Raw genomic sequence first — 16429 nt, 5'->3', positions numbered from 1 at the left:
TTTAGAGGGCCTGGATGGAACGAGTGCCCTGGATGACACAGAAGGGCACTGGGTGATTATATTGGACCAGAACAGCAGGAGGACATAACTCGTTGAGTATCCTGATATGAGTCAAGGACACTGCACTAGAGACTTTACAGCAAGATGTTACTGAGCACCTTACTTATGTTCAAATGTAAGAACTCAGGATTATGAAGAAGCAGGAAGCTAGAGCCCTAGACACTCTGGTCTGAGCCTGGTCTCCTGTGGTCATGTTTAAACAGTTCATACCTGAGTGTCTCTTTTACAGGTGATTTCATGTGTTTGGAAGGATTCTTTCTCCTAAGCCTGTTATCTTAAAAGTGTCTTGATTTCTCAAGCAAACCTCAATCCATAATATTTGGAAGGAAGGGCCTCTTGGCTCCTTATGCACTTCACCCTCCCAGTTTCCCAACGCTGGATCCTAATCTAGAGAATCTGTTCCTTATAGTGCAAGTTAAATGAAACCAGCCTTAAATTAATGCCCAAAGATTGGCAACCAAACAATGCTTCTCAAAGTGTGGTTCTGAGATCCCCTGCCCCAAGAGCTGGAGGAACTTGTTTAAAAGGTGGATTTGGGGATTCCATTCCACACCCATTGAATCTGAAACTGAGTCTCTGAGAGGATAGCCACACCTATTTATTTTATTTTAAGAAATCCCATTTATTTTTGGCTATTGGGGCAATGTCATCTTTTCAGCAAGTGTAACACATTATAGAAATCTCAAATGTAGGATAGAACAAAACCAAGTGTAGGGGTAGGGGAAGCAACAGCAAAAAGAAGATATGAGATGTTGCAGAAAAGATGGAGGAGGGTTCCCCTCTCCTCTGGGGATTGATTCAAACACTGTGGCAGTATACACCATCACACACAGTCAGGGATGTTAATTCCTTTTCAGGATAAGAAAAGGTGGGGATTAAGACATTTCTGGAGGCTTAGGGACCAAGGATGGTCTCTTTTCCCCACTTGATCCCTTTCTCTGATCTGCGATGTACTTGAAGAGCTTCTGGATGACCATGTTGACAATACCAGTGAATGACATTTTCAGGCCACGAGATGGGATGTCAGACTGTTCTTGACGTTGTTGGAGATCCATTCCACAAAGTAGCTGCTGTTTTTGTTTTGCATATTTAACATTTTGTCATTGACATCCTTCATGGATATCTGACCACTGAAGACAGCAGCCATGGTGAAGTATCAGCCATGGCGGGGTTCACAGGCAGCCATCATGTTCTTGGCATTGAAGACATGCTGGGTGAATTCAGACACTGTGCGCTTGATACTGCTGGCTTCCATGGCTGGTGAGAGGGGAAGAGCCAGGCATAAAGAAATGGAGATGTGGGAAGGGGACCATGTTGACTGCCAACTTGTGGAGGTCGGCATTGAGCTGGCCAGGGAAGCAGAGGCAGGTGATGACACTGTTCATGGTGGCTGAGATGAGGGGTTTCATATCCCTGTAGGTTGGTGTGGTCTGCTTCAGAGTGGGGGAGCAGATGTTATACAGGGCTTCATTGTCAATGGAATACGTCTCATCAGTGTTCTCTACCAACTGATGGACAGAGAGGGTGGCACTGTAGGGCTCGACCTTGGTGTCACTTTGGGTGAAGGCACTACACTGAAGATGTTCACAATGCAATCAGGGTACTCTTCTCAGATCTTGCTAATGAGAGCGCCCATTCCAGAGCCTGTGCCTCTGCCCAGTGAGTGGGTCACCTAGAAGACCTGCAGGCAGTCACAATTCTCTGCCTCCTTCCATACTGAGAGAAAGAAAAGAAAATTATTATGATTACCTAGAATTGCTGTTTACGCTGAAATAGGCTTTTGATAACCGCACCCCCCACCCCCCGAAGTTGAAGTTAAAGAATATTAACTGCTTCTCTGTGAAACATTAACCATATCTCTGCTCTGCATATTTTGTAAGCTCTGTAAGTTCCTGTTTTTCTTGCTGTGTAGCGCAAGGTCACAAGACAGATGAGTGCGAGCTGCAAAACATGTTTTCTAAGATTTAAGACCTGTCACATGATTAATGGCTTTTGTTCTCGCTTCTGTAAGCCTGCTTTCTGCTTCACGTTTTTCCTCCCTCGAGATGCTTAAAATGGCCTGTGTCCCTCTTTGTTCAGGGCTCGGACTTTCTGGATGCGAGTTCACTGAGCTGGTGTACACCTTAATCCTCCTGTAACCCTATTGGTCTCTCCAGTTCTGATTTCCCAATACATTTTCTGGGGGCTCATCCAGGATTGGAGATGGCAGATTTTCTCTCCTTTGCCTGTGGGATTGGAGCCCGGGCTGGGGGAGACCCAAGACCCTAGGCGCCAACGGGAGAACTTCAGCCCAGAGAGGAGATTGGCTCTCCCGCGTCCCAGTGCCCTTCCCTAATGGTGCAACAGAACCAGAAAAGGGGCTACAGGATGATTCCAGGAGCAGCATGCATTCTTCAAAACCACAGTTAGGTTTGGGACCTCAAGACGGGACCCCTTCCATAAAGACGGAAGGGGAGATTGATTGCCTCCCCGGGTGTAACTACTAGTTTGGCCCCAGAGGGGCTGAGAGCAGAGAAGGTGGCTCACCAATTCAGATGAAGTTTACACCCCCACTGACACAGGATGAGAGAGAGGCTCACTAAGTTGGCTTAGGAAAGGAAACTAAAGCTGAAGGTGGTGAGAGTGGCTCATCACCCCAATTAAGGAACAGGTACTGGGGAGTGAGGAGGTGTGTGAAAGTATGTGAAAGAGACAGTTCCAGGAGGGATCAATGCGGGGCATGATGTGGGGAGGCACAGATCTCCTAGTGTTGACATTGTGCTCCAAAGCAACTGTATGACTGACCTGGCCTAGGTCGATCCACATATGGTTGATAGGATCTGCCTTATGATTGCAGCAGTCATAACAGGAATAAGGTACTCTCCTAGCTAAGTGGCGCCTGAAACTCCCATAATAGGAACCAGTCTAGTCAGTCCAGCACAAAAGGCTGAGTGAGTGTGCATCATAAAGGGAGGAATGGGAGGAAAATTGTCGAAACCCACTCCATTGGAGTGCATGTTAAAGAATTTTAAGAAAGGTTTTGGAGGAGATTATGGAGTTAAACTGACCCCCAAAAGGTTGAGAACTTTGTGAATTAGAATGGCCTTCTTTTAATACAGGGTGGCCAGCCGAAGGAACAATAGATAGGGAAGCAATTGGCCATGTATTTAGGGTGGTAAGTGGGGTCGAGGACAGCCTTGGTATCCAGATCAATTTACATACATTGACTCCTGGTTAAACGTGGTCCAGACTTGCCCCAAATGGCTCTACAGCCTTGTTTGGCAATCTGTTGTAAAGCCTTGGTGGCCTGGGCTGAGCTTAAGGTGATAGAAAAGCCAATTATGCCAGGGACCTCAGAGGAAAAGAAAAAGTAACAGGAGAGCCAGGAAAAGCCAGTCCTACAAGCACCTCCCAGAGGAAAGAGTTTCCTCCCCGTTATGTTCCAATACACCTGTCCTTGTCAGGGCTAGGACGGGGTACAGAGCAAATAGTCCTTGAGGAATCAGGCTCAGAGGAAAGCAAGTCTCAAGCATCTCCCCACTGGGGAGGGCCTGAACCCCTGCCCATGAAAGGTAAAGAGGAAAAGCAAGGCGATATAGCAAGCCACCTCCAGTCTGGCCACACCCAAGCCTTACAAATGCCCCTCTGTGAGACTTGAGCACAAACTTATAATGAGCAAGGCCAGGTTGGGGGAGGGCCATGGATTTTCATCTACCAGCCCTTCTCTATGACAGACAACCTAAATTGGAAACAACATACTCCTTCCCATACAGAGAAGCCTGAGGCTCTCATAGACTTGATGAGGTCCATTTTTCTGACTCGTAACCCCACCTGGCCAGACTGCCAGCAGCAACTTCTGACACTGCTTAATACAGAAGAGCACTGGAGAGTGACCCAAGCAGCTCTCCAGTGGTTAGAGAACAATGTGCCAGATGGCACAAATGATGTCCGGCATTATGCCCAGGAGTGGTTCCCAGAGACAGATCCTAACTGGGACCCAAATGAGGCAGGGGAGCTCCAACACCTGCAAAGGTACCAAGAGCACTCTTAAATGGAATGAAAGCCGGTGGGAATAAGGCCATGACAATAGGAAAGATTTTAGAGGTCCTACAAAAGGCTAATGAAAGCCCAAGTCAGTTCTACAAGAGGCTCTGTGAGACATACTGGCTCTATACTCTATTTGATCTGGAGGCTGTTGAAAATCAGCACATGGTGAGTACTTCATTTGTTGGCCAGGTACAAGGTGACATTAAGCAAAAGCTTCAAGAATTGGAAGGTTTCACAGGCATAAATGCTACTGAGCTTATAGAGGTGGCTACCAAGGTATATGTCAACTGTGAGCAAGAGGAAAAGAAGGAAGCTGGGCAGAGGCTTAAGAAAAAGGCTGAGCTATTGGTGGCAGCCCTGGTTGAAAGAGAGACTGGCATTGTGAGGGGACGCAGTCATGGTCGTGGAAGAGGTCAGGCTAGACCAAGATTTGAAGGCCAGATTAGGCTGGAGAGGGATCAATGTGCACTATGCAAAAAGGACACTGGAAGGATGAATGTCCAGAGAAAGATAAAGGAAATAGCCATGACCAGGGAATTTGGCTAGAGCCACCAGCTGCCAGCCATTGTGTTCTAAAACCAGATGCTGACCTGATCAGCCTAGCAAAGGCTGCAGGCAATGAGGACTGAGGCAGACCAGGCTCCATCTCTTCAGGCCCTCAGGAGCCTATGGTCTCAGTAGAGGTAGGGGACCAACAGATGGACTTTATGGTAGATACAGGAGCTGAACACTCAGTAGTGACCTGACCTGTAGGGCCACTATCCAAGAATTATACAACTATTATTGGGGCAACCGGAATCTTTGAAAAAGAGGCCTTTCTGTCAAGGAGGTGCATTATTGGAGGATAGGAAGTCAGCATGAGATTCTATACCTCCCAAACTGCTCAGTCCCCTTGCTAGAAAGAGACTTACTCCAAAAACTACAGGCACAAATTTCCTTCAGGCCACAAGGAAACATGTCCTTAAACTTCAGTCAGCCAAAGGCTGTGGTGTTAACCCTCACACTCCCAAAGGCCAAGGAGTGGAGGCTATATGCAGAAGTACCACTTAAGCCCAAGACTGTCAGAACCTCTTGAAATATATGAGCTAATTGTTAAAATACCTGGAGTGTGGGCAAAGGACAACCCGCCTGTGCTGGCTGTAAATCAGGCACTAGTCCTAGTAGAGCTAAAACCAGGAGCCTCCCCAATATGAGTTCTCCAATACCCAATTTTCATAAACGGCATCTGAGGTGTTCAAAAGCACACAGACCAGCTTTTCAAGCACGGAATCATAATTAAATGCAGATCACCTTGGAACATTCCTTTATTGCCAGTGCAGAAGCCATCTGGTAAATATAAGCCAGTGCAGAATTTGCATGCTATAAACCGGGTCATGGAGACAATCCACCCGGTAGTGCCCAACCCATACAACTTAATGGGACAAATACCAGCTAGTGCAGCCTGGCTTATTTGCTTAGACCTAAGAAATACATTCTTTGGTCTCCAGCTAGCACCAATAAGCCAGCCTATCTTTGCATTTCACTGGGATGAAACACAGCACACTTGAACAAGGCTCCCACAAGGGGTTCAAGAATTCCCCTATGATCTTTGAAGAAGTGCTGGCATCAGATCTCAGCTTATATCCCACCTAATGACAAATGCATCCTGCTGCAGTGCATAGACAATCTCCTATTTGCAGCCCCTACTTGAGTGGACTGCCTACAGGTCACTAAGAAGCTCCTCCACCTTTTGTGGAAAGCAGAATATAAAGTACCTAAGAAAAAGGCACTAATCTGTTTAGAAGGAGTCAAATATCTAGGTTTTGAAATAAGTCACGGGAAACGTGAACTTGGCAGTGAATGAAAGCAGGCTGTGTGTACTTCCCACCCCTACCACCCAGCATCAAATAAGTTTTTAAGAGTAGCAGGTTTCTGCTGCATTTGGATTCCAAACTTCTCACTTATGGTAAAACCCCTATATGAAGCCACAAATGGGGGAATAGGGGAGCCCCTCCTTTTGGGAGGCTGACCAAAAAAGGCTTTTTAAGAAAATCAAAAAGGCCTTGATTCAGTCCCCAGGGTTAGGACTGCCAGATCAAACCAAGCTCTTCTTTCTGTATGTCCATGAATGGAAAGGAATGGCTATAGGGGTCCTAACTCAAATTATGTGGTCATCGCATCGACCTGTGGCATACTTAACTAAACAACTAGACCTGTTGGCACTAGGCTGGCCTCCTTGTTTCAAAGCTTTAGCCACCACAGCTCTGTTGGCACAAGAGGCTAATAAATTGGCCCTAGGACAAAAATTGATTATTCAAGTGCTACACACAGTTATCACCTTAATGGATCAGAGAGAACATCATTAGGTATCATCAAACCCAAGAATGACTAGATATCAAGGACCCTTATGTTAAAATCCTCACATGATTATAGAGACTGTAAATACACTAAACCTAGCTACTCTGCTGCCCATAGACCAAAAGACCCCCTACCTTAGCATTACTGTGTGGACATAGTAGATGAGGTATTCTCCAGCTGAAGGAACTTAAAAGACCAGCCCCTTGGTGGCCCACATGTTGAGTACTTCATGGATGGAAGCAGATTTGTCTCAGAAGGGGTCTGGTGAGCTGGGTATACAGTACTGACATGGGATTCAGTGGTAGAGGCACAGCCTCTACCTTCTGGGACAGCTCAAAAAGCAGAACTGATAGCTCTAACAAGGGCCCTGCTCTTAGCCAAAGGAAAAAGTGGTCAATATTTATACTGACTCTATGCCTTTGCCACATTACATGCCCATAGAGCTATATATTTTTTAAAAAGCTAAGAAAAGCATAACCACAAAAAAGGACACACACATAAAAAAGGATATAGATATAGGAGACTGAAAAAATGAATGGCCTCGTGAGAGAATTAAGTACTATGGCCCAGCCACCTGGGCAGAGGATGAAACATGGGGCTACTGTACCCCCATTTATGTGATAAATTTTATCATATGGTTACAGGTTGTTCTTGAAGTTATAACCAATGAAACATCAAGGGCCTTGAATTTGCTGGCCATGCAAGCCACACAGATGAGAAATGCCCTTTATGAAAATAGTTTAGCACCAAACTACCTCCTGGCCTCAGAAGGAAGAGTATGTGGGAAGTTTAACTTAAATTGCTGTCTAGAAATTGATGATAATGGACAAGCTGTCATGGAAATAACTGCTAGGATGCAGAAATTAGCTCATGTTCCAGTCCAAACCTGGAAAGGTTTGTCTCCAGACTCCCTTTTCAGAGGATGGTTTTCATCTTTAGATGGATTTAAAACCTTAATAGGAGGGTTTATGCTTATCCTTGGCAGACGCCTAATTCTCCCTTGTCTTCTACCTCTTCTAATCAGGAGTATACAGTCAGCTATAGAAGCAACTGTGGCCAGACATACTACCACCCAAATAATGGCCTTAACTAAATATCAGCCTCTACCCGAGGAAAAATATGTGCCAACTAAGGAAGAAACAAATGATAGTGGTGCCTTCTATTAAAATCCATTTATAAAAGGCACCAAAGAGGGGAATGAAATAGAGAAAATCATTATGGTTACCTAAAATTGCTGTTTAAAGTTAGGCTGAAATAGGTTTTTGGTAACCAGCGCCACCCCCCACCTACCAACCAAAGTTGAAGTTAAAGAATATTAACTGCCACTCTCTGAAACATTAACCATATCTCTGTTCTGCTTATTTTGTAAGTTCTGTAAGTTCCTGTTTTTCTTGCTGAGCAGCTGCAAGGTCACAAGGCAGATAAGCGTGAGCTGCAAAACATGTTTTCCTTTTCTAAGATGTAAGACCTGTCACATGATGATTAATTACTTTTGTTCTTGCTTCTGTAAGCCCACTTCCTGCTTCACATTTTTCTCACCTCAAACACTTAAAAGGGTCTGTCTGTCTTTGTTCGGGGCTCAGACTTTCTGGATGCAAGTCCCCTGAGCCATTGTACACCTTAATAAATCCTCCTGTAACCCTATCGGTCTCTCCAGTTCTGATTTCCCACTACAGTACCACATCCAGGACAGAATCAACCAGCTCAGCCCCTTCTGTGTAGTGGCCTTTGGCCCAGTTGTTGCCAGCCCCAGACTGACCAGAAACAAAGTTGTCTCATCTAAAGATCTGGCCAAAAGGACCTCAGCAAACAGAGTCCATGGTCCCAGGTTCTAGATCCACCAGGATGGCACGAAGAACATGTTTGCCACCTGTGGCTTCGTCATAGTACATGGAGATGCAGTCCAGCTGCAGGTCACTGTCCCCATGGTAGGTGATGGTGGGGTCAATGCCATGTTCATCATGGATCACTTCCAAGAATTTGACACTGATCTGGTTGCCACAGTGACTGGCCTGGATATGCACGATTTCCCTCATGGTTAAAATTTAATTTTTTTGTTCACATCAAAGTATCTATGGGGCAAGAAAACATGTAATTCTTTTCTCTGCTGGTCGCAGGTTGGAAGGCTGGAATGTGCCCCAGAGGCTGGCGCAGTAAGGTGTGAGAACACAGTGGCAGGAAGTTTGAGAGGGAGAAAGCAGCTGCACCTTTAAGAAGCAACCTAGATGATTTTAATACATGACCTAGGCTTGTGGTTCTCAAATTTTGCTACACATTTGAATCACTTGGAGCACTCCTGAAACTCCCAATGTAAGGGCCACACCCAAAGCCAATTAAACCTTCTGGCTAATGTCCAGCTGTCACTCCTGGATTCTGGCTTAAGACTCCCCAGGCGATTTCAGTGTTCAGCCAACTTTGAGAACTAGTGACCTATAGCTAGTAAAGATAAAGCTGTTACGTGATTGATTTTGAGAACCTGGGTTTTCTCAGACATCAAAGAATTTTTAAAAACAGATCCTTGTTTCCTTCTGGCCTTAGAAATCTTAGATAAGATTTTCAATTTACAGGTGAGGAAGCTGAGTCCTAAAAGGTAAAAATGTGGGACAAACAGCTAATTAAATTGATATTTCTTTTTTTATTCAATATAATTGTTCTTAAAAGTTTAGTGCCAATATTCAGTGTTTAAGTCATTGTCAAATGGAAAAGCAGATTTATGTTACCCTAATATTCCAAGCATCTCCACTGCATGATTTAAAAAGTATTTTTAGGCCGGGCATGGTGGCTTATTAGCCAGGTGTGGCTGTGCATGCCTGTAATCCCAGCTACTTGGGAGGCTGAGGCAGAAGAATTGCTTGAACGCAGGAGGTGGAGGTTGCAGTGAGCCAAGATAGCACCACTGCACTCCAGCCTGGGTGACAGAGCAAGACTGTCTCAAAAAATAGAGTATTTTTATGACTTTATTCTTGTACATGTTTCTCTTAATTTCTGAAAACATTTTAATATTTCAATGTCCTGACTAATCTCCTTAAACAATAACAGCAGAACTTTTGGCAAAAATTTGAAAAGACATATATAAAATCCACAAATAAGAGTTAAGTCCTCCAAACCATATAATAATAAAGCCACAGGCTTTTAATAATGAGCAAAATAAACACACACAAAATTTTGCATATACATACATAGTACAAGGCTGAAGTATTTTGACATTTATCTCAATATTTGCAAGTATATAAACTATTGGAAGCCCTGGACAGGGCAATCAGGCAAGATAAAAGGCATCCAAATATAATAGGAAGAGAGGACGTCAAACTATCCCCATATGCAGATGATATTCTGCATCTAGAAAACCCCACAGTTTCAGCCCAAAAACTCCTTGAGCACATAAGCAACTTTAAAGTTTTGGGATATAATATCAATGTACAGAAATCAGTAGCATTCAATTACCCTAATAGCACCCAAGCCAAGAGCCAAATCAGGAATAAAATCCTGTTCACGATTGCTACAAGGAGAATAAAATACCTAGGAATACAGCTAGCCAGGGAGGTGAAAGATCTCTACAACGGAGAACCACAAAACACTATTCAGAGAAATCAGATGACACAAATGGAAGAACATTTCATGCTCAGGGACAGTAAGAATCCATATTGTTAAAATGGCCATACTGCCCAAAGCAATTTAAAGATTTGATACTATTATCAATATACCAATGACATTCTTGACAGAACTAGAAAAAACTGTTCTAAAATTCATATGGAACCAAAAAGAGCCTGAATAGTCAAGGCAGTCCTAAGCAAAAAGGACAAGGCTGAAAGCATCATGCTATCTGACTTCAAACTATGCCAAAGGGCTACAGTAACCAAAACAACATGGTACTGGTATAAAAATGGACACATAGACCAGTGGAATGGAATATAGAGCCCAGAAATAAGGCCACACACCTACAACCATCTGATCTTTGACAAAACTGACAAAAACAAGCAATGGTGAAAGGACTTCCTATTCAATAAATGATGCTGGGATAATTGGCTAGCCACATGCAGAAAACTGAAACTGAACCTCCTTCCCTACACCATATATAAAAATCAACTCCATATATAAAAATCAACTCAAGATGGATTACAGACCTAAATGTGAAACATAAAACTATAAAAACTCTGTGAGATAACCTAGGAAATACCACTTTGGACATAGGAATGGGCAAAGATTTCATGATAAAATGCCAAAGCAATTACAACAAAAGCAAAAATTGAGAAGTGGGTCCTAATTAAAGAACCTCTGCACAGCAAAAGAAACTATCAACAGAGTAAACAGGCAACCTACAGAATGGGAGAAAATATTTGCAAAGTATGCATCTGACAAAGATCTAATATCCAGAATCTACAAGGAACTTAAACATATAAGCAAAAAGCAAACAATCTCATTAATAAGTGGGCAAAGGAAAGAACACTTCTCAAAAGACATACATGAGGCCAACAAGCATATGAAAAACTCCGTATCACTGATCATTAGAGAAATGCAAATCAAAACCACAATGAGATACCATCTCACACCAGTCAAAATGGCTTTTTTTTTTTTTTTTTTTTGAGACGGGGTCTCTGTCACCCAGGCTGAAGTACAGTGGCACGATCTCAGCTCACTGCAGCCTCCACCTCCTGGATTCAGGCAATTCTCCTGCCTCGGCCTCCCAAGTGGTTGGGATTACAGGCATGTGCCACCATGCCCAGCTAATTTTTGTATTTTTAGTAGAGATGGGGTTTCACCATGTTGGCCAGGCTGGTCTTGAACTCCTGACCTCAGGTGATCCACCTGCCTAGGCCTCTCAAAGTGCTGGGGTTACAGGTGTGAGCCACTGCACCCAGCCTTCAGCATGGCTATTATTAAAAAGTCAAAAAATAACAGATGCTGGAGAGGTTGCAGAGAAAAGGGACTGCTTATACACTGCTGGTGGGAGTGTAAATAAGTTCAACCATTGTGGGAAGTGGTATGGTGGTTCCTCGAAGAACTGAGGACAGAACTACCACTTGAGCAGCAATCCCGTTACTGGGTGTATACCCAAAGGAATATAAATTGTTCTACCATAAAGACACATATACATGTATGTTCATTGCAGTAAAATTCACTGTAGCAAAGACATGGAATCAACCTAAATGCCCATCAGTCACAGGCTAGATAAATAAAATGGGGTACATTTACACCATAGAATACTATGTAGCCATAAAAGGAGGAGACCGTGTCCTTTGCAGGAACATGGATGGAGCTGGAGGCCTTTATCCTTAGCAAGCTGACACAGGAACAGAAAACCAAATACCTCATCTTCTCATTTATAAGTGAGAGCTAACTCATAACATGGACACATACAGGGGAACAACAGATACTAGGCCTATCAGAAAGGGGAGGGTAGGAGGAGAGAAGTTAAGAAAAAACAACTCATGTACTATGCTTAGCATCCAGGTGATGGAATAATCTGTACCCAAAATCCCAAAGTCACAAGTTTACCTATATAACATGCACATGTACCCATGAACCTAAAATAAAAGTTAAAATATTTTTTTTAAATTACTGACTATAATGCATACATTTTGGGGTTTGTATGTTTATTACCATAGCTATGTATATTTTTCCCCACATAGAAATTTAAAAACTCTGGTTCATTTTTTTTTTTTTTGAGAAGCTCATATGCAATGGAATGTCATAAGGTAACTCTCAATAACTTTGCTTCCAGGAGATCTTGCTTATAGAAAATTGTTACAGTGAAATAACCTCAGTTATTTCCCTTCACTTCGGTGCATCACATCTTACCTGCAAATGAAGATGATCCCACTCCCAGGGATGGGTGAGACCAACTCCTCCCTACAGGCAGCACAGACATGATTCTCCTCGTGTGCAATATGGCCACATTAGAAACCCAACAAAATCAGTATCATCCAATCAAATATACCAAGGAACCATAAATGGGTTTTAGTATTGGTATCTCATTTTCAACTTCAGATTTTAGAAAATTAACATGAAAGAAAAAACACCTTTTTAAAAAGAAAATTACAGGCTTCCTATAGGAGCTATTCGCCAAAATGTAAAGGTGATTGAGTTGCGCTGAAACCAACCATTGCTTAGTTTGATTTTTCCTGGTGCCAAGAATTGTTTGCTTCATGTATTATAAATTCTTATTTTTCTCTATGCTTCAAACCTCCCAGAAAAAAAATTGAATCCTCAAGGTGAGTCTGTATTCTTTCCATAACATAGGATTGGCCTACCTTAAAGGAAACCCTCACCTGGGACATTGCTTGTAGAAATACTGAAGCAGGCAGGGCAAGGCATTCTTGCAAGTGTGCAGCACTTTCTGCCTAAAGTTCTGCTTTTCTGAAACCATCTCCCAATTCTGGCTCCTATACTCTGCCATGCAATGAGAGGGCTGACCTTTCAGACATATGCCTATGACTTGGAGCGGACCAGGTTGGAGACTCAGGACAGGTGGCTGGAAGCCCAGAACTATATGGCCGGTATGCGCTCCTGGTAAGATGTAAAAGTTATTTCAGTTCTATGCTACTTTATTCTACAGTCTCATGTTTATTAGCTTCATTTTCCTCCTCCGCTGATTTCCTAGGCAATGGGGTCTGTGTCAACAAAGGTCCAGTCAGGAAAAAAAAGCACTCCAGGTACTTCAAGAGGGGGAATTTAACTTGGGGTGGGTCTCAGCTGCTTTGCTTCTGGGGACTTACGGTGGGGCGGGCGGGCGGTGGTAGGGCATGCCACCTCCTGAAGTATGCACCCAGGGCATGTATACTAGGTTTTCCATCCTAGAGATACCCAAGTTCCTGGATGCTAGCAGGAAGGGGAAGAAGAAAATCCTCCTCTCCAACTCCAGAACAGTTCTCCTGGGCCTAGAGGCTCAAGAGCCTTGCTCTGTGTACCAGTGTCTCCTGGAGAGCAGGTCTGACCTCTGTCTCTCTCTGTTGAGGCTGGACAGGACTTAGACCTCAGACTACCTTTGTTACACTTTCTTCCTGAAGAAGACCTCAGACTACCTTTGTTACTTTCTTTCCAACCCAACCAAAATTGCTCTCCCAAATTACAAAGCAAAAATTCCCATCCTGTATCTATGCATGTACACAGGTACATTTGGGAGAGACAGAGGTGAGGCATTGTCTGTACAATGGGCAAGGCCCAGCTCAAGCAACAACAAAAACAATACAGAAAAGATCAGTATTAGTATAGGTATATATAAAAACACAAATCTCAAACCCCCTTCCCCTGTCATAGATCTGTTTACATGCCCATTTTCTTCCTATTCTCTTGACCCCCTGCACCTAAAAAAGTTAAGTGGGCCATGCTTACTAGTCCCCAAGCCCATACCTCCCAATCCCAAAAGCATAGCCAAGAGGCTGAATGTTGCTTCAAGCTCCAGTACAATAAAGCCATCAGAAGCTTGGGAAGGTCCCAGGATTCAAAGAGCCATTGGCCTTTTTTTAGTTATCTATTACTATGAAAGAAAATCCTTCAACATTTAACAGGTTAAAACAACAAACATCACTATGTACCCCATAAATATGTATAATTGTGTCCATTTAAAAAGTTTTGTTTTTTTTTAGTTTCTAAGGATCAGAACTTCAGGAATAGCTTAGTTTGGTCCTGGCTCTGGAGGCTACAGTCATGCTGTTGACTGGGACCAGACCTCAAGCATCCAGGCCTGGAGGATCTGTTCCAAGCTCACTCACATGGTTGTTGTCAGGCCAATGATCCAAGAGGGAGAGAGAACCCAAAACTGAAGCTGCAGCGTCTTTTATAACCTAATTTCATAAGTGGAGTGCCATCACTTCTGCTGCATATTGGGGTTGCAGAACCAACCCCTGGTACAAAGCAAGAGGGGACTACACAAGAGCCTGAATACCAGTAAGGTGGGGATCATTGAGGACCATCTTGAAAGCTGGCTGTCATGTCCTCTGATACCTCTTACCCAGCTTTTGCAAAGAGTAATACCAGAGCAGGGAGGTCCTATTCCACTTAACAATCAGCAGTAATTGCTTTTCATTCAGTTCCTGTTCCTTATCCTCCTCCAAGGATCATTGTGAACTGAAGGGATGACTGACATTCTTGGATCCCATGGAAATATCACCGAATGCTATTAACTATAATCATGGCAGATCAAGTGAGTACATGTGTAGAATTTGGGAGTTAAGCACTATATTGGAAAGTTGAGGTCTCTGATATATAGCTGGTCTAGGATCATAAATTGAGTTTGGATCTTGGCCTGCACTGGAATTTTTAGGGTCAGGGGAGTCTCACTCTGGGACATTAAACTGGAAGTGGCTACACCTACCATGAGGCCTTGCATGCTAACCTCTTTCCAGATAGAGAAGGGCAGGGCTCTCATCTGGGCCAGAGCAAGTGTAATTCAAAAGAACTCCTTTAATCTTTGGTGGGCGTAATGGCTTTTTGCTATCACAACTCCTCCTCCCTCCTCTCAAAAAAATATATCTTCTCAAATGCTGCTCAGGAATTTTTTGCTTCTCCAGGGGGGCTATAGTTCTGATGTTGCAAGCAACACAGCAGAGGAAAGGGATTTTTATGCTTCCTTTGGAGTAGTAAAATCAACCAAGGCCTAGGGAATCCAAAGGCTAAAGTAAGATGAGATTTTGCAGCTTGTGGAGCTGAGGTCCTGATGTATTTCACTGGGTTTCTAAAGCATGAACTAGGGGCAGTCTAAGATACCAGAAAAAGTCAAAGGTGTTTTTCCTATTCCTTTACTCAACAATCAACATAGAATACTTCACCTCTGGTCACTACAATGTGTGGGGATTTCTCCTCACACAAAACTAGTCAATTATCCAGCAGACACAGGCTGGGAGTCCTTTAATTCAATTCTGATGCTACTTACCTGGAGATAGCATCAGACACCACAGGCTGAGGGCTCAGTCCCACAAGACTGCCCCCCACTTCAGGTATCAGCTGCAAGTAGTAGGTTGCTGCCTACACTTTGACCATGTAGCAGGAGTTCTCATAAACCCCTCCTTGGACTTGACTAATTTTCTAGAGTGGCTCATAGAACTCAGGGAAACACTTACATTTGCCCATTTATTATAAAGGATATTACACAGGGTACAGGTGAACAGTCACATGGAAGAGACACACAAGGTAAGGCATGTGGGAAGAAGCTTCCATGCCCTCTCTGGGCAACATCTTCCAGGCACCCTCATGTGTTGAGTTTAGCTATCCAGAAGCTCCCTGAACTTAGTCCTGGGTTGTTATGGAGGCTTCTTCACAAAGGCACGATTTATTACATCATTGTCCATTGGTGATCAACTCAACCTTCAGCCACATTTCCCTCTCAGGAGGCTGGGGATGGAACTAAAAGTTCCAACCCTCTAATCCTGTCATGGTCTTTCCAGTGACCAGCTCCCAACCTGGAAGCTACTTAAGTGACTCAGCCATCGATCATCTCATTAGTATACCAAAGACGCTCCAGAAACTCTGGAAGTTCCAAGGATTTTAGAAGCCATAGATGTGTATGTATATGTCTGGAAACTGAGAAAAAGAGCTAAAAATATATTTCACAGAATCACAGTTGGCTTCTATAGTTATTCAAGTTGGGCTTCTGAAAGGCTTAAGAGAAGCAAATGGTAAAGGTCAATGAGGTTACTGGACTTCTGCTATGTTAAAAAATATTTTACATCAGGATAGGCTAGATTGTACTGTAGTAACACAACCCCCAAATTTTGGTGGCTCAAAGGTTTATTTCTTTCTCATGCTTCATGTCCATAAGGGGTTGGCCTGAGTGTTCTGCTCATTACCACTCAGGCTGGTGAAGCATCCACCATTTTGAACTTGCCAGGTCATAATGCCCATAAAGAACACTCTGGAGAGCCTCCCACCAAAAACTAAATCCTCTATCCCAAATAGACATTTTTTCCGGTCATTTCTGCTCATCATTTTGGACTTCATGAGTTATATGAGCCAAACCAACCAGGACCCAGGAAATAGGTGTTTTTTTTTTTAATATGTGCCTGGAGTG

The 16429-nt window shown here is 43.5% G+C and overlaps 1 pseudogene; it reads right to left on the bottom strand.

The window, feature by feature from the left end:
- Positions 1–700: 700 nt before the first annotated feature.
- LOC101137582 (tubulin beta chain-like) lies at positions 701–8462 on the bottom strand (annotated as a pseudogene).
- Between the last annotated feature and the right edge of the window lie 7967 nt (positions 8463–16429).

Source organism: Gorilla gorilla, chromosome 5 (genome assembly GCF_029281585.2).
Source record: "Gorilla gorilla gorilla isolate KB3781 chromosome 5, NHGRI_mGorGor1-v2.1_pri, whole genome shotgun sequence".
Lineage (NCBI taxonomy): Eukaryota > Metazoa > Chordata > Mammalia > Primates > Hominidae > Gorilla > Gorilla gorilla.
This window is presented reverse-complemented; position numbering and strand designations above follow the sequence as displayed.